At 41.7% G+C, this 19680-nt stretch overlaps 1 protein-coding gene across 5 annotated transcripts in view; it reads right to left on the bottom strand.

Moving 5' to 3' along the window:
• sema6a (semaphorin 6A) overlaps positions 1 to 17939 on the bottom strand; it is a 193771-nt gene extending 175832 nt beyond the window's left edge. For 4 of the 5 annotated variants that reach the window (XM_008114038.3, XM_003223033.4, XM_008114040.3 and 1 more), the window contains exon 1: positions 17801 to 17939. The gene's annotated coding sequence lies outside the window, so the exon portion shown is untranslated. Of the gene's footprint in view, positions 1 to 16062; positions 16201 to 17800 lie in introns of those variants that run through there. The other variant, XM_008114039.3, reaches the window with a different exon arrangement.
• Between the last annotated feature and the right edge of the window lie 1741 nt (positions 17940 to 19680).

Below are 19680 nucleotides of genomic sequence, written 5' to 3'. Positions count from 1 at the left end.
AAAAGTTGAGGTATAAATGAGGAGGCGTATGCAGCATTTCTTTTAGAATCCTGTCATGGCAAATAGGTATCTCATTTGTTACTAAATTCAAAAGGGTTTAGGATGAACAACAACAACAAAAAGCAGCCATGTGCCTAAGAAAAAACCCAGAAATTGATAATATATTTTATTAGGGCTACAAAAATAAAAATGTTGCATAAACAATGTGAAATCTGGAGCTCTTTAGAGCTCTTAATCAGACCTGATGATACAAAAAATCTGGGAAGGATTAGGGATGAAACAAGTCGAAAAATCTAGCTACACAGTTTGGACATTTTGCATTTTTTTGCAGCTGCAAGACTGCCAGTAAAAGGACAGTAAACAGGAGATGTGTTAAAGTACCATCCTTTTAGCTTGTTGGGATACATAGTTAATCTGTTCTCACAAACAAGAGAATTGGCTGATGCTCACTGCCTCTTTCGAAACTCAGAAGCTCCTAGGATGGCCGAGAGCAAAGGCCATGAAGAGAGCAACATGTTTGTCTCCCTATACGAATTCAGTTAAATTCCCCACTAGAGATAATGAGATTCCTTCAGCAGGAATGGAGCATGCAGAGAGAAGAGCAGATACTGTGTTTTTATATGGCAGTCATTACATCTTGAATCTATATAGAGCAGTGTGGCTGTGGCAGACAAGATAAGTAGTCATTTCCACCACTGCCTTCACAGCTGCTTTCTATGTCTGCCAAGCTGGGTAAAGCTGCCCACCTGTAGACACTTTTCTTTCAAGAAGTCTTTTCTTATTATTACCTAAAATGAGTGGATGACTGTGCCCATTTCTTCTAAAGATACTGTCCCTGGCAAGTCCATAGGATGATAATTTGAGAACAGTACTAAGAAAGCCAAACTTGAAGGTCAGAATATACATTTTTGAAGGATGGCAGCCAGCCACAAATACAAAAATAAGAACTGTGAGTAGTAGATGGAGCCTTCATGACCATTTACCTGTTCTGCTAAACTTGCATAACAGCAAATAAGCGCTGGCAATGGTATCTCTGCAAGTTATAGATCATAGAAGCTGCCATACCCATTACAGGATCTTTAATAAACATATATAATTAATATTAGGCCCCATTAAAAGGCTTATATTCCCCACCACTGCCTCATTATCAAAACCACATTGATTTTCAGTGCCATGTCACACAAAACATGGAGGTAGCTTGAGGTAATAATGCTATTTCTCTAGCACTAACAACAACACTTGAGTTAGGTGCTATTTATATTATCACAAATGATGTCACTTTCGTCACTTCACTCACACAAGAATGGATAAAAATATCTTTTGTAAAAATATATGGCAGTTACAGATTTAAAATGATGGCTACGGATGAAGTAATACCCTTTGAATGTAATCTTATTATTAAAGAAGGGGAAACCTTTTTATATCTCAAACTTGTCTACTGTAATCTAAACAAATCCATTCACTTCCCTAGATAAAGTTTATCAGGGTGGCTTCAGTAGGACTGCAGAATGTGCTGTCCATGACTTCTGTGTCATTCAAAACAGCTTGACATATAGAAATTGAGAAATGAAACTTTTCCTGGAATGGAGATAAAATACTGGGAAGAAAAAAAGCAACAACTGTACTTGCTGACTGTGTGCTATTAAGTGGCTGTTAAAAGACACAGGATCAGAGCCAGATAAAACAAATGAATGTAAGCTTCAAATGTTGCTTCCTACAACTTTGCATCTCCTCCTCTTGAACAAGACAGAGGAGAAACAAGAAATGCACGGTATGCATACTTCCTGTTCTTCCTGTATCATCATATCCTAAACAACTCTCCAAGTAGTTGGTGAGCCATCTCATTCAACCTTCAGAACAGGCTCAGGTAATTTAAATGGTAGATTTTGAAATGGCGATTGTTATTAAAGTAGACTGTGACCTATCTTGTTCTTGGGAACGGAAATGTCCTGGCAATCTGTGTGGGCTTTAATGTTCCACGCAAGGTGAAAGGCCAAAAGGACAACACCCCATGCCGCATGCTCTTCTGAGAGAATAACAGTGGTGCAATCAAACATGCTGAACTTCCTTTCATCAAAACAAAAAGGAAACACCTTGAAGATAATAAAATAATTGCGAGAACTTATGCAACAGCCTTTCCTTTGCTGGATGGCTTTTAAAGGACTCAAACAGCATTCCTTATTTTGAGTAACCTTTCCGATGGAACTTTAAATGTCATTTTGGACAGAGCTATACATTATGAAACAAGAGTTTTCAACAGAGTTGTACCAGTTAATATAAATATCAAGACAAGAGAAAAGCACCTCAAAGAGCAAATTGAAAGGGGAGTCCTACCCTCCCCACCACATGTTTCCCACCTACATGTTTACCTGCCCATTTTAAAGCCCTAAATAGAGTAAAGAAACCAAATCCCATCTGACCTTGGAAGCTAAGCAAGGTAAGCTCTGGTTGATACCTGAATGGAAGACTGCCAATGAATAGCAGATGCTGTAGGGCAGTGGTTCTCAACCTGGGGTCCCCAAATGTTTTTGGCCTACAACTTCCAGAAATCCCAGCCAGTTTACTAGCTGTTAGGATTTGTGGGAGTTGAAGGCTAAAAACATCTGGGGACTGCAGGTTGAGAACCACTGCTGTAGGGTATATTTAAATGGAAGGAACTGGCATGCCCACCTCAAAGTATTCCTAAGAAAACCCTATGAAATGCATGGGTTTACCATAGGTTGACAAGGAAGTCGAAGGCACATACACATACTGTATATCCTAAAATGGAGTAACATTCTTATCATCACATACCTTGTTAAAATCTTGTTAAAGAAGACAAGATTTCCTTGTTTGTCACATTTTTACCAAACAGCTTGAAGGGACATTTGAACATTTTACCTAAATCAAGATCTATGTTTCTTTCCTTTGTCTGAAAGCTACAAATTCAGACTATCAAGAGTTACCCTGCAGTCCACACTGTCCATTTTTGCCATTACCCCCACTGGAAATCTAACATGTTAAATTAACCTAAATATATCCTTCCAACATTTCACAGATGAAAATCAGAACATATATGGAAATGCATCATTTAAGTGTAATCAGGATGGCAAAAGTATTAGTGAATAAGAACTGGAAAGCTAGGAGAAGCTGCAAGAGTTTGCTTTTGCCTGAATATAGGGAAGATTCTGCTGTGTTAACTCTTTGCAAACTACCTTTGCACCCTGAACTCAGTTTGCAGCACCTGAAATAAACCAGGGATGAAGGGGAAAAGTGGGACGAGAAGAGGAAAAATTAGGACATTTCAAAGATAGCTGGAAAAGTGTGGTGAAAGGGGATTAATCAAGACCTCCCTGTCACATTGTGCAATTGGAAGATATGTGAAAGGAAGGTAAAATATTGGGACAGTACAGCTGGCAGGGGTTGAAAGGATAAGCACTTACCATTTATCTCCAGGTACCCAAAACCTCAGCTTTATATTACATCATCATATTTGTGGTTGCAGTACAGTATATATAGGACTTCTATCCTCACAAAAAGTTGCAACGCAAGACATAAAGAAAAACACCACAATATGTAATATTTATTCTTGCTGTGCTAAATACTGAAATCTTTTCTTCTCTTTATTCAAATCACTCCTCACTGAAAAAATACATATGATTGTATTTCTTTTAGAGATCATGTTTCCTAGATAGGATACAATTCTAGAGCTATGTTGCACAGTAGTTTTCCTAGAAGACATTACAACAAACATTAAATCAATGTGGTTTAGGTATTTTCTCATTAATATGGTTAAAGATCAATAGGTCCATGCTGCAAAAGCTCACCATTCATAATTAATAGGTAGAAACTATTATATTATACAACTGATGGGTTGAATAGAACTAGTGCTTTACTTAAGATACTCTATCACAGTCGATTAAAAAAAATATTTTAATGGAATGGTTGTTTTGATATTTTAGCTCATACATACATTAGGAAAATCTTTCTTTTGGAACCTTAACAATGAGTCAATAAGTTAAACCATGTACTGAAGAACATGACATGCTCTTCATATATGTGATTATATTGTAAGGCTGAAATCCTGTGCACATTTATTTAGTGAACACAGTGAAGCTTTACTGAATAAACATAAATATTATGACACTGTTGGTCTGTAGTTCCATAAAAATGTTAGCATTATGCCTTTTTGAAAAAGTTAATTTAGTCAACTTGAAATTGTGTGAAACCCAACAAGCACACAACCAATTTAAACATGCCCCCCCCCCCACTTTAATATCTAAGTATCTCTCTATGGTTTCATTTCCACTACTATGGCAGCATCTTGTAGAATCTTGTGGTTTTTAGTTTAGGGAAAGGTATTGAGAATTGTCTGCTAAAACACTTTTGTTCCTCTGTAAAGTGCAAATTCCAGAATTCTACAGGATGTTACCATAGCAGTTAACATGGAATCATAATGGCATACATTTGCAGTGTGAGAAGGCCCAGGAGAAAAATGTTATAGTCCTCATTGAGAATACCTCATCAGTTCACATATTCTTAAAATGAGCCGAAAAAACAATGGGACTGGACAAGGAAGACTAGTAATATTCATTCTTCACAAAAAACACTGTAAATAAATGATTTACCAAATTAGAAGTGGGAATCATGTAACCCTCCAGATGTTGTTGGACTGCAGCTCTCAAGATTCTTCATCATTGGCTATGTCAGCCAAGGTTGCAGTGAGTTACAATCCAATAGTATCTCAGGGGTTGCATTATTCCCAACCCTGCTCTAAATTCTGCTTACCAGAGGAACAGAAGTGGATATAAAACAAGTTTCATACCCTCGAATAAATTTGTTCCATATTTGAACATAGCCTAAGCAGAATCTTTTTATGGGCAATTCAGCTGGGATTGTATATAAAACTTTTTGCCTTTTTATTGTATCTTTTCTTTTCTGTTTGTTTTGTCTGAGCCAAAAGACAGAATGAACACAAGGAGAATGTGGGATTGCCTATTAGCCCTGCTGCTAAGCTTGTATGACTCCTCTTGGCCCCTCCAGGGTTGAGGATATCTGCTGGAGCACAGAGCCTTTTCTATCAATGGAAATTCCCTGTGGAAATCAAATTTCTAAATCACGCCAGCTGCGTCCCTCTATTACAAACACTTTGGCTACCTTACAAACATAAAAAGTCAAAATCTGAATTCTACTAGGAGTATAAAAATGATGCAACATTGCTTGATATGAGTCAAAATCATTATATAGTTTTCTGTAAATGAGTAGCAAAAATGGCTAAGACTGAAAGTATTACACATATGATTTTTCCTACAATATTTACTTTGGTCTAGAGCAAACACATATACCATGCATTATGTAGAGCACCTATTGACTTTTTTTTATAAAGATATGCACAAAATTTTCATTTTCAAGATTAACTGCATTTTTATTAATTAAAATAATCGTGGACTCCTCAACTAATTCCCAATAGTACTAACTTGGATATTCACAATATTAATCTCACATTCTAAAAAGAGTACTAATATTAAAGATATAGCCTCATTACAGAAAAATGTTCATTGATGGTTAACACTCAACAGAAAGTGCTACTATTAGTTTTCACACAAGGGACACATGCCTTCTTTAAAAGTGCTAGAGTGAGACCAGGTTTTGACAAATCCAGAATAAATGAATTAGTGTAAGTTACCTTCACCACCTTTGATCCAAGATAGGTTTACCTTGTATCACTTTCCCTTTTAAGCTTCTACCATATGAGTATTGTAAAGTGATCAGGACATATACTTTTCACTGTCAAACAACTGAGCTATCCCAAGATGTGCTACCTTGAGCAATGAGTATAATTTACTTAGTGGAAAATAGTACCCGAGAATTATTGTAGTCCCAGTGCTCAAAATGCTTGTTTGACCTTCAACTTCATTTTAATAGTACAGGATTGAAGTACTGTACAAGAGTTTATTGGTTCCTAGATCTTTGGCAACATGAAAACCCTACCTTCTTATACATCTGTTTTGCATTATAAGATCTCAAACAGAAAACATTATTTGGGAGAGAAAACAAATACCCTTAAACACTAACAGTCAGTCAGTCTACAAAATTATGGTATTCGGGCTACTAACATGCCAAACTGATGATCCAACCTTTTTTTAAGTTGAAAGGTAGGCAGTATATAATCTTAGACATCACTATACCCTCAGATTATTACATACTGTTAGGGCCTCATCACACTGAGGTCCTCAAGCGAGGAACTAGCTGACCCACGCCCTGCATTGCCCCCTTCCCTATCCCACAGAGGGAACCGTCACTGGCTAGCTTCCCCATGTGCTTTCCCTGGCTTACCGAATGAGAACATGGGAAGCCTCCAGTGTTCTCAGGGCTCTGTCCCAGGATGCTTCTAGGATGGAGCCCTGCCTGAAGTAGCCCTGCATCCTTTGAGGAAAGAACATGTTGGTTATTTGGTTCATTGTTATTCTTATTGTACAACCATCAATGGGAGAAAGACTCTTGTGGCGATGTCATCATCTCATCTGTTAAAAATATTCAGATGGCTTTGGTGACTGACCATCACAAGTTGGTTGCTACTATTTCTCTAGAAGCAAAAGGTCTTATGTCCTTGGAACAGAGGCATGTACAATACTGGATGGTTAATGATCACTATGGTACAACTTGAGCAAGGTTTGACATTCCAATAAAAACTAAGCATGGTGAGATAGCAGTAGTCCCATGGATTTAAAAAGAAACTGTTCTAGTCAAGTTGAAAAGTAGCAAGATTCAATTGTACCAGAAAAGAGAATGAGTGGATATAACATCCACAAATCTGATACTTAATGTTCTTCTCCTGATCTCCCAAAGAACCATTCAGCCAGCCAAGATCACATTCAGCATTGGTGAAGATGAGAAAGCTATGAGATAATTGCAACGGAGAGAAAGGTCATTGTTGAGGGGAGACAATTCTGTACTTCTTAGCTCTGCATTCCTTTTTCTGTTGCACCATTATTTTTCTACACATTCAAACAGTTCTCTTCATAAACACTCAAGGGACTGTTGCTGTCACTATCAAGTCTCTTCACTACTGATTTCAACAAAAGGTCCTTAACATGAAGAAAAGTTCTGTTTCTGGATCTTTGTGAGTAGAGGAATGAGGAGTAGAGTCAGAATTGGGAATGATTGCCTTGTATTTCAAACTATCTTTCTATGCCTAAATCTCCACTTTCCTGGCAAACAAGTAGCATCTATGAAAACCTATCTTTCTTTGATTCTGGTCACAAAAATGTTGAAAAACATGGATGGATGGATGGATGGATGGATGGATAAATGGATATACTGATGTACCAAGGGTTGGCATTTCTAATCAACAATGGAAGGACACTCATGTTGTGGACATCAAAAGTTATTTTTTTCTTTACTACCAATCTGACACATGACATGGCTAAACTTTCTAGCCAGACATCCTTTAGTCTCAGAGAATAAAGTTAAAATCAAGTAAATAACAGAAATTAGAAACGTCAGATATTTCCTTTGTGATGCCACACACAGCTAGCTTCAATATATTTTAAAACAAATTACCTGGATTGCTTGGTAAACCTTCATTTACTCAGTCATTCATCAACAGCCCTAAGGAAAAGCATTAGTTTTACTTGCACTAGATAAAAGCAGGTATTATTCTCTGAACTGGAAGTTTACTTAAAAAAAAAAACAGGAAGAAGCAAATCCTGGAGTAAATATCAGCTGGGTGTGCACATAACAAGGTCCAGAGAGACACATCTAGAAGTTGCCTCTTTTAATCCAACCTTGAATTATGTTGGAAGCTGTGTTCTGTTCTTTTAGAGCTATGCAACTGCCAGAATAACTGCAAGGCTTGCAAGTCCTAGTGTATCTCAAGCCTTTCCCAAGACACCCCAACACTATCTGAGGCACTGAAACTATGGCAACCGAATAAGAAAGCAGCTTCCATGATTAATAGATGAAGAGGGCAAGGACAGTGTCAAACTAGGCCATAATTCAAGAACAGAGGAGGAATTAGCACAGATCCATGTCAAAGCTGGCAGTAAACAGAAGATTTTGATAGGTATCAATAAAAGGAGGAGGGGGCAAATTGCTTTAAAAAGGTCCCATCAAAATGACATCAAATTATCTGATAAATTGTCACCCATGCAACTAGTAAGAATAGAGCACTGTTGGGTGCCTCATAGATTATTTGCCATTTAGAATCCTCTGGTGGGGGGTTCTTCTCTCTGGAATTAAGATGTCGTCTTAACTATTTTACAAAAGTTTCAGAAGTAAGTTAGAACTTTCTTTTCCTTGAAAGTGTAAGAATACTTTCATTTCAACCACTCAAATGTTTTTGTGTAGCTGCTGTGCCCAGGCAATATAGATGGAAAGTACAGGAATTAACACTTCTTTCTATAGTGAATAATCAACATGACAATCACAATCCAGCACTAAGAAGTCTTTTAATACACTGGACTCAGACTATGTCTGGATGCCTATAATGAAAGCATCTGTTTCCTCTGGCTCCTATTAAGTATTTTATGTGCATCGAAGGCAATGAGGTATAGAATCCACAGAGCTGAGTATAACTTTTAAGAAATTTGCGCCAACTGCCCCATCCTACAGACTTTCAGCCAGGCAAAAATAAAAACCTCAGCAGAGGAGGTTTATTGATAATGATAGAGCAGAACTGGGGGAGCCACTATATTCAGTGTGAATTCCAACTATCTGCCCTGAAATACTGTACATAGTAATAGCTGTTATTAATAATACTTTTAAAAGGAAAGGTCAGTACTGTCTGCAGTGAGATACCACATATCTTTTTGAGATGCAACAACTGGCAGTTCTGTTAATAGCTGGCTTATCTTTTTTATATGTACTTACTACTTAAGTCTGTATAGATGCACTATAGGATGCTGTTTTAAATGACCAAGTTGGACGAAAAAGGAAATAATAGCATTCCGTATAATGGAGAAATGATTATTTGCATGGATAATGTTCCATATAAAAGTGGTTTAAGATTTCAAGAAAACTGAACTGTCGGGTTATTTCTAAAAAAACAAACAAAACAAAAACGCAACATGCATCCTTATGGAAGTGCTCTCAATATGCTTAAAGTAATGTTGATGAAATCCTAGCTTCAATCCAGAGTTAGCTATGAATACAGAATACATGGAACTTCAATTTTGGTCATCTGTTCAATGCATTTGCTGATTTTATGGAGGCGGATGGTAGGTTTTTTGCTTTATTTTTTACTATATCACTTTCCTTCAGTTCCTCCTGCGCTTCTTTATTTAACACTAACAGCTTTTAAGCTTCTTAACTGTCAAGACTAGCAGACAGCTTCTATATAAATATATTTACAATGTACTATTCTTTGGCAGTCTGAATATTTCAAATGTTTCATTTCACTACCACTATTTTCATTTTTCTACAGCATGTTTCAAAATTCAGGACAACATTTACTGGCCCAGTTGTCAATGAAATGGTAAATCTGTATTAGAGCTTTGGGGCTCCTGCTGCTTCTGTAGTGGGAATCCCCAAATATGTGATGCGAGATCATTTAGCCATGAAGGTTTGTACATGTATAGTATGGTAATGGAGCCCAGGCACATACTTTGCACCTTAGTAAGATCTAGGCTCAAGGTGTAAGTTTGTGTAAGATTCTAATTATTGTAAATTCCTTTGGAAATTGGAAATCAATGGTGGCTTAAAGGTGGAATAGAAACATAATAAGCAAATAGAACTTTAGATTGCTATGAGTTTTCTGGGCTGTATGGCCATGTTCCAGGAGCATTTTCTCTGGATGGTTCTCGAAGATGGCCATACAGACTGGAAAACACACAGCAACCCAATGATTCTGGCCATCAAAGCCTTAGACAACACATAGATGTCTTCCTAATCTACTGCAGGTAATTCAAATGGGCATTTTGCTTCCTAAGTAGTTGAGGTAGTACTAATAACTTAAAGAAATAGGTATCTCATCAGAAAATGAATCTCTATACCCGCAGATTTCTGTTTTAAAGAAATCTAGTGACAATTTTATTGTGATATATGTGCCTCTAACAACCTAAGAATATTAAAGTGATAGGATTTTAGAAAACTGTAAGAAAACTGGAGACGTTAATTCATGGTTCCAGGCCAAATTCCTAGTCAGATAATTAAGTACTGCTGACCTATCTTTCAGCACAATCTGCCAGCATTTTGGATTTAAGCCAATGTAGTTCTACTGAAATTGACTGTACTAATTCATCTTAAATCCAGCTATTTTAGCTTACTTTATGGAGAGTAAACTGACTTATCACTTGAGTAAATTCAGTTAGAAAGACAGCCTCACTGACATCATCAGCCCATGAAATATTTGTCCAAAGGCAAATTGAAAGAATTAGCTACTGTACCAGCATTGTCTCTATTATTCAAAGCAAGATCACCATGAATGGTCTTTCTTAGCTATGTCCCATTTTTTTTAGTTCTACACTTTTCCTGTATGGCCGGCACAAAGTTGCCATACCTCAATGCAACCAGGAATATACTAAGCTATGTGAATTGTTACAATGTGAGCTATTACACAAATACCACATTGAGTGAGCTTGCAAAGGTTGTCAGCTGTGCAGTACCTTGGAGCTCTGGACTCAGTTAGAAAGAAAAGAGAAGGGAGGGAAGCTTAATAATGTTACAATGAACCCCTAATGCATGCAGGCTGAGGAATCTGGTTAAATATGTTTAAGAGTACACTGTAACATGAAGATGCTACTAAGCTTTCCTCTCCTCCTGGGCTATGTAGTTCTAATCTTACTTAGGTCATTAACATTTAGGGCAAGTAAATGTATGTCATGGAGCCAGCATGCTATAGTGGTTTGAGTGTTGGACTAGGACTCTTGGAGATGAGGATTTGAATTCTCACTTGGCCATGAAAACTCACTAGATGGCCTTGGGCAAGTCATATATTTTTGGCCATAGAAAACACTGCAATAGCATTGCCTTAGGATTACAATAAGTCAGAAACAATCTGAAGGAACACACAATAACCAATGTGTCTTGTATTGCAACCTGAGTGATAAACTGTATGAGGAAAGGGCTCAAAAAAGAAAATACTGCGGGTAGACTAAAGGGGTGAGAAACCATATTCAAGCAAATATTTGCCCCTATATCAATTCAACCAATTCAGAAATGAGGTGATGACACTTTGATTTCAGGCTAAATATCTGCCATTTTAGAGACTAGGAGCAACAGCAAATTAACTAACATAGGGCTTGAAGGTTGAGTGTGCCCGGCAGGAGGACTTTCCCCCCACTCTGATATAGCTTTATTGTTGAATTATAAAAGCCCCCAACCTTGGAAGAGTGCATAGGGTGTAAACTGGACTGAACTACTGTTCAGGGAGATAATAGGGACAAAAATATCCACTGAGGCAAAATGTTCACTTGGTGATTTTTGGCTAAGCCTTCTTTCTCAGTCTGACCTACCTCTTTGAGCTTCTGCTTTCTTTGTTTGTTTGTTTTTGAAAACAAAGGGGATGCAAATGTGACAAATAGATAAAAATGGTTTGCCTTCTGAATGAGGTTACTGAGTATAAGGAAAGCTATAATAAAACCTAAGTCATTAGTTACTGAGCTAAAATTCTATGGGTGGGTATTAAAAACTACAGGAGTGTTGAATGTGGGAAAATGAAGTGATAGGAGGATAGGAAACAAATTTATATAGGGATTTGAATCCAAATGGATAGAGGTTTTAGGCTACCAAACCTGTTATCTGCTGTTTCTTTTACTATTGGTTCTGTAGGCTGAGACAGCAGCTGCCAACCCACAAGAAGCTGCATCTCTTTGTCGGGTGACTTGATCACTGCATATCTCTTACTTACCTGACTGCCGTGCTTTGAATGTAATTAGTTAATTACTGAAAGCACTTCATGGTCACCAATTACAGGCATTACAGAAGAAATACTAGCTTCTGTCTTGTTTTGCTGAGATAGAGGACAGGACGTATTGGGAAAGTATTGGGTAAGAGGCTAGATGTAGAGCTGGGGCTGGTGGTGAGCTGGAGCTGGTGTGGGGAAGATTGAAAGTTGGGGAAAGACTGAATCCACAGTCTGGAGGATGTGGCAGTGGATTTATCCCAGCATTAATCAAAATCTACAATGGGTTGTCAGTGTTTGCTTCATATTATGATACCTTTTCACTCATGGTGTCTTAACTTATTTCTCAATTAATACAAATACTTTGTTCTAACTACTTATTCAGTTTGTTTTGTATTTGTTTTTGATTTTAAAAGTTTCATTGACTTCACTGCAACTACTGAATAATGCCTCCTGATTTGAAAAAATCATTACTTTTTAAAAATGCAGACAACAGTTAGTAAAGAAAGGTATCACCAGTGTTGTTGTTTTGTCTTTTCCTCATGCCCATGCCCTTGCCCATGCATAATTTGTCAGGAGAATTTTAAATGTTATGATGTAGTTGACCCCCTCATGTATGACTATGGTTGGTCTTTAAACTCTTCAGCACAATGAGCAATAAGACTTTAACAGGGCCCTAAACATTCCTCTAGATAGCACAACAATGTATTCCTCCAAAGAGACAGGATGCAATACGTGTGTTAGGAGAGGTCATCATAATCCCTTTTATGTCCTCTACTGCTATAAAACCATGAGAACTCCTTTCATATGTAGTTAACATGGGACTCTTTTTACACTTGTTGAGGTGACATTTCCCCTTTCCTTTAGCAAACAAGTTTACCACTGCCCACTTCCTTTTAATGAGCACAGTTCTATTTTGGACCTTTCACAGGTCATTAATTTCCTTTATCTCTCTTTTTAAATCACTAAGGCAGCTTCTTTCCCTTAAGCCCTGATGCCCCTTTTCTCAAACTTCACCAGCAACAACTTCTTGGCTATTTAGATTTCAACCTGTAAAAAATGGGTTAGAGACAGCATTTTCTTTTGTTAAATTAAGTAGCTGGGGATGTTAGCAACATATGTTCTTTATCTGTCTGAGTGCCCAGTTACTTCCTCTTTTAAGAACATTGGTTTTAGCACATGCAATAGATTTTTTAAAACTTGGGGGGGGAAGTAATATGATGTTCACTAATACAAAATATGGAGAACATATGTGGACACTTCATCTCCTTTGACTTTTTGTACAACTAATTCCCTGTAGACTACAGGCAGGATATCGAACTCTTCCTTATGTCCAACCAAGACTAAAATCAATTCATTCTCTTGAGTAAAAAGGGTAAACCCATTGATCATTATTTTATATTAAGGTCTTTTCACAAGAACCATGTTTTAGTTTTTTAAGTTGCTACCCAGTTTAAATGGAATCATTTCAACCCAAGAAATATAATGAGTATTGATGACCTAAATACCCTAAAAGCACCAGGTCTTGTCTGATCTTGGAAGTTAAGTAGTGTCATCCCTGTCTAGTACTTGAATGGAAGACCTCCAAGGAGTACCAGGTGCTGTAGGCTATATTTCAGAGGAAGGAACTGCCAAAACTACCTCTGAGTATTCCTTGTCTTAAAAAAAGGGGTAGGTTGATAAGCAACTTGAAGGCATATAAGTACACATAGAAGTATCCTTGCAATTCACTTTCACTGAAGTGGAAGCACACTCTTATCATCTTAAGCACTGAACCAAATACATAGTGAAAATCTTGTTAAAGGCTTCATTAGGCAAGATTTTTCTTGTTTGCCACTTTGTAACCAAATAGCATGAAGAGACATATGAACTTTTTTTAACCGAAGTCATGATCTCTTTTTTGCTTGCTTTGAAAGCTCCAGATTCAGAATATCATGAGAATTAACCTTCGATCTTTCATAAAACATCGTACTACCCATTGAACTCTTACTACTAAAATGTTTATAGTAACTCCCAGGAGTAGGGAATGAGGATCTGGTCCCCAAAAAAGTGTGCATTCTAAGAATTCTTGGGTTTTGTTTGCTTTTGAAAGACAACATTGTGCTTTACAGAAACAATAACACAAATGGAGACAAGATTCTGCCCCTTTAATTTAGGTTAATAATTAACCCCAACCCTGGATAATGATTCCACTGGCAACATGACGAGAATTGCTTGGTTCCCACACTTTATCTTACAGATGTGCTTATAATGATCTGAACTCCATTATGTTCTTGAGGCATATAAGTGACCAAATATTGGACTCTTGCAAACAAAATGAAACTTTGACAACTTGTTGTTTTAGCAGTTAATCTGTTTAAACAGGAATAAAACTGTAGGTTTTCAAACATATATATAAGCACCCACTCAACCTCTTAGCAAAGAAAGCAATGAATTCTAATTTCCTCCACAGAAATGGGAACATATAAAAAAACAGGCATAAGGAATGGGAGGAGGAATTCCCCCCATTGCTAAAATACAATAGAAGTTGCATAGCAAAGCCAGTGACAGAAATTCTTTGGGTTGGGCAACTAGATGAATAGAGGACAACTCTCTCTTTTTCTCTTTGTCAAAACTACTAGAAAACCAAATGAGACTGTGGGTTTTTTAAAACCTTTTGTCTGTATCTTGGTTTCATCCACCACAACCAAGCAGACGTTCCCCTCACTTTTCATGAAACTTTTCAAAGATTAAACAATATGTGAACTATCTCTCCAGACACTTTCCCCCCTCACTCAAGAAAACCCAAACTTTTCGGGAACACTTTTTAAACCAGGTCTCTCAGGTGTGCAGTGAGACTCTTTCCCCCTGGATTAGACATTATTTGTGAGGGTGTGTTAATTAGACTGTGAATACGAATGCTCCAAGGAAGCAATGGTCGCTCAGTAATTCTCCCCCCCTCCCCAAACCCCACACACCCCTATTCTGTTTCATGTCTCCAACAGAACAGCAGGCAGAGGAAAACAACACATGGGCATCTGTAGCCTCCCAATTTCACTCATGTAAATTCACAGCCAGAGCACTCAATACACATTATTCTCAAGTGAGAGCTTTTCCTCCTCCTTGCGACACCTAGCACATACACATATACAATCAAAAGCTCTCCTGATGACACCAGTTTCAGCCTACCGCAAACACACCAGTTAGTTACCCCTCGCATTGGCTGTCCTCGCTGCCAGGCTCAAGGAGCAACTGCATGTACTGCACATGAAAACGGTTTGGGACAGCAGTAAAAACCAAAGGTACTGTGAATAGAGAAAACACACTTTTATGTTCCCTCTCCCCTCTTCCTAAACCCTATATATGTCATAGCAGCAGCAGGACAGTCCCTCTGACTATGCTTACGGGCACAGGGTTAACTCTTGTAATAATTACTTCACTGTGTTCTCCAGAGACGAGTCTCTGCAGTGAAAAACAGGATGCTGTGTCTTATCCTGTGCCTTGATGAACTGAGTGGCAAGTTTTAGGTCACCAAACGCAGAGTGGCAGAATGGCATTGAGGTGTGTGCAGGGATGCACATCCACCCACATTCTCCTGCATTATATCAACACAAAGGAGAATATGTTCAGAGACTCTAATGCAGGCATGGGCAAACTTCGGCCCTCCAATAGGCTGTTAGAAATTGTGGGAGTTGAAGTCCAAAACACCTGGAGGGTTGAAGTTTTCCCATGCCTGCTCTAATATCATGCTAACACCATCAAATACCAGTGGTTCCCAACCTTTGGTCCTCCAGGTGTTTTGGACTTCTGCTCCCACAGTTCCTAACAGCTGGCAAGCTGGCTGGGATTTATGGGAGTTGAAGTCCAAAACACCTGGAGGCCAGGGCCATAGCCAGAAAAAAAAATTCGGGGGGAGGGAGTTTGAAAGTTTTTAGTGAATCATGAAGAGTAGTTCCATAATGGAAAATAATTTAGAAATCTGGCTCCATCGATAAACTTCAGTAGACAATCAAAACAGATCAATTTCAGTGGATACTCATGGGGATTTGGTTAATCAGTTAAAATTCATGAGTAAACCAGGTTTTTTTTTTGAAACTTTAAATATTTGGGGGGGGGGGTTGAACCCCTAACCCCCCCCCCCCCAATTGAGTACAGCGGTGCTGGAGGCCCAAAGGTTGGGAACGGTTGAAATAAACAAATGGGCCAGTAAAGAATGGGCTGTCTCCTTGAGCAGAGACGCCCCCTCTCAATCCAATTGTTACCTGAAGACTGAGCGCTGCCTCTCCTACTCCTGCGCTTCCATGCTCTGCTCAATGGGAAGCAGGGCACACACAACCTCGAGCCACACCTCCTTCCAGTGGGGTCCTCGCTCTGTCCCTGCTTCAGAGTGGCCCTTCCTTCGCCTCCTCCGACTTCGCCCTCGGCCTCTCTTCCTCCTCCTCCTCCTCTATCCTCTCCCTTTTCCCCGCTCCATCCAAGTCCCCAGGACGAAGAAGAGCTTGGAGACGAGGGGGCTCCATACACAGGAGAAAGGAGAGGCACCGGGGGGCGAGGAGAAGGGAGAGGCGACGGTGGTGACCCAATTGGGTCCTCTTTTCTTCGAGCGTCGAGAGGGAAGGGCGGGAGGCTCCGCGCTGAGGCGAGACCAGACCACCCGGGTGGGTCACTCCCCTCTCGCCTTGTATTGTGAGGCGCGCGCCCCAAATGCCCCTCTCCACGCGCGCCCTGCGGGGAGAAGGAGCGCCGGCCCCTCCCTCCGCCCCACAGCCCTCGGGGGGCACACAGGGGAGGCGCCCCAGGCTTGCGTCAACCTCAGCCCTCCCCAGCCTCGGCAAACAAAGCCGACGAGGGGCGGCGGCAAAGAAGGCAGCGAGAGCGAAGGAGACACAGAGACACTCCTGACACACAGGCACCCGGCCGGCCTGAGGCGGCGCAGAGAGGCCCCGAGGCCTCAGCCTCTCCCTCCTCAGCCCCCTGCGAACATTGTCTGGCAAACAAAGGCTCCACGCCCAGCCTCGCCCCCCGAGGAAGCCTCGTGTTTCTAAAGAGGAGCCGAGGTGCCTGGGATTGTTAGGCTCCCTCAGACACAGCATGCCCCCCCCCCCAAGGCCCTCCTCAGCCCAGCCTCGCCCCCCGAGGAAGCCTAAAGGGGAGACGAGGCGCGTCGCTGGTTTGTGTCCCGCTGGTTGTATGTGTTTGTTTGCCTTCTGATTGCCAGGCTCCCTCAGACATACATAGCCCGGCCCCTCAGCCGCCGCCCCTCGCCTCGCAATGGAGTGGAGGGCAGGGGGAGAAAACATCCCACCAAACAAGCGGACTTCGAGAAAAGGGGGAAAGAAAGGCCGGAGGCGGGGAGGCACACACAAGGGGACAGAAGCCTGGCAAGAAGCGCACGGGGAGAGGAGAGGAGAGGACAGAGGCAAGCGGCACCGCCGCCAATAAGCCCCCTCGCCTTGGCTTCCTTTTCCCGGGACGGGGCTTGGCGCTTCCTTCCTCTTCGCTGTTCCCTTCGCTGCCTTCTTGAGCAACCTCTCCCCTCAACGCCTCCTCCCGGGACAAAATAAATAACAGTAAATAAAGAACAACGCTCAGAAAACAGGAGAATCCCAGACAGAAAACAATCAGGGCCAGCTAACAAAGGATTCCTCTCAGGCAGGAAGCAGCCAGTCCTTGAATCTGCAAGACCATTCAATGCTTATCAAGGTAAATAAATAAACACTTGCCTCTGGCAGACAAGAGTTCTTTCTTCCACGTAATCAAGGTAAATAAATAAATACCTACGACAGGCAAGAGGTCTTTCTCCCACCCCACATATATACAAACCCCCTCTTGCCTAGTTTCCAACAGACCTCACAACCTCTGAGGATGCCTGCCATGGATGCAGGCGAAACATCATGCTTCTGGGACGTGGCCATACAGCCTGGAAAAATCACAGCAACCCAAGACCCCCGAGACAAGAGAGAGAAAAGGGAGCCAGCCACGCCGAGGCCCCGTCCGTACCTCGTCGTCGGTGCCCGGCCGCTTCCGAGGACTGGACTAGCGGATGGAGGGGCGTCCCATGGAGGAGGAGGAGTAGTAATCCGTTTACGGGGATGGCTCCGCCAAACTCGCTCCTTGGCAATCCTTTGTCATGATGAAGCGGGGTTCCCGCGGTGGAGAAGTAGGCGAAGAAGGAGGCGGCGGCTAGTCTCGCCTCGCCTTTGGGGACCGCGCCGAGTTCATCTCCAAGGGAGAGGAGGGGAAAGGGAGGCGGGAAGCGGGAAGCGGGCCCGGCTTGGAAGTCCCCTTCCTCGGGGTCTGCCTTGCCCCAAAGGCGAGGGGAGCGAGGGGGCGACACTCCTGCTCCGCCTTCTCCGCCTCTTCGGTGCGGGGAAGCTCCGCTGCTCATGGAAGGGCCCTTCCTCGGGCGGGACAGCGCAGAGCTGACGGCTGAGCGGGGCTCCAACTCGCGGCTTTTCCCTCCTCCTCGCTCCCTCTCTCGCTCCCTAGTTGTCTCTCTCTTCGCCGGTGGCTTTCGCAGCGCGAGTGAGCCTCCGTCCCAACTCTTCTTTCTGTCACTGGGAAGCTTGGCTTGGCGGGAGGAGGCGGAGTCAAAACCCGGGCTGGATCCCGGACTGGGCTCGCGAACTCTCCCTTTGACAGCCCGGGAAGGAGCGCGTGGGGGGCGGGGCTGCGAGGAGGAGGAAAAGGGGGGGGGGCGAGTGAGAGGAGAGAGGTGTGGGAGGGGGGAACTGGCAGCTTCCCAACAGTCTTGGCTGGCCCCCAGCAGCAGGACCGCACGCGCAGGCGCACACAGGAGAAGAGACAGGCACTGGTGAGAGCGATTAATTGGCTGCCCTCCTTTCTCTCCTAGTGAGGATTATTGGGAAGGGGGGGGGGAGTGTGAAGCGCAGGGGCATGGCATCGCTTTCTCACTACTAAGGGAAGAAGGTTTTGTTGTTGTTGTTGAGCTTTGGAAAGGGAAGAAGAAAGCCCCAAGAGGAAAAGGAGGAGGAAAGCAAAAAAGAAAAAAAGAAAAGAAAAGATGATGAGCAGCAGGAGATGCGCTGGAAGAAATGAGGAATTGCTGATCCATTTCTTTGGTCAATGGAAACGTTTAAAGATATGTCTTTAAAGTCCACCAGCATTGCCTCCGAAAAATCCTTCAGATCTCTTGGGAAGATGGGCAGTCAAATGTCAGTGTCTTGGAAGAAGCAAAGACCACCAGCATTGAAGCAATGCGCCTTCGCTATCAACTCCGCTGGACTGGCCATGTTGTCCGAAGGCCCAATCACTGTCTCCCAAAGCAGTTACTCTTCTTCCAACTCAAGAACAGAAAACGGGATGTTGGTGGACAGGAAAAGAGATACAAAGATGGGCTTAAAGCAAACCTTAAAAACTGTGGCATAGATACCAAGAACTGGGAAGCCCTGGCCCTTGAGTGCTCTAGCTGAAGGTCAGCTGTGACCAGCAGTGCTGTGGAATTCGAAGAGGCACAAATGGAGGGCAAAAGGGAGAAACAAGCCAAGAAGAAGGCGCGCCAGGCCAACCCTGTCCGGGACCGCCGTCCATCTGGAATCCGATGTCCTCACTGTGGAAGAACATGCAGGTCAAGAATAGGACTCCACAGTCACCTACGTACTCACCACCAAGACACTACACTTGGAGGCCCATCATACTCGGAAAATGAGGGAACACCTAAGTAAGTAAGTAAGGGAAGAAGGGTTTTTGTTGTTGTTGTTGTCCTTTGGAAAGGGAAGAATAGGAAAAGGAGGAGGAAGAAAAAGATGATGATGATGAGCAGGAGACACGCTTGAAGAAATGAGGATTTGCTCATCAATTTCTTTGGTCAATGGAAAAGTTAAAAGAGATTTCTTTTAAGTCCAGCCGAAATTTGCCCA

Source organism: Anolis carolinensis, chromosome 2, assembly GCF_035594765.1.
Source record: "Anolis carolinensis isolate JA03-04 chromosome 2, rAnoCar3.1.pri, whole genome shotgun sequence".
NCBI classification, from domain to species: Eukaryota; Metazoa; Chordata; class Lepidosauria; order Squamata; family Dactyloidae; genus Anolis; species Anolis carolinensis.
Note: the sequence above shows the minus strand (reverse complement) of the source record. Positions and strands in the feature narration are given on the sequence as shown.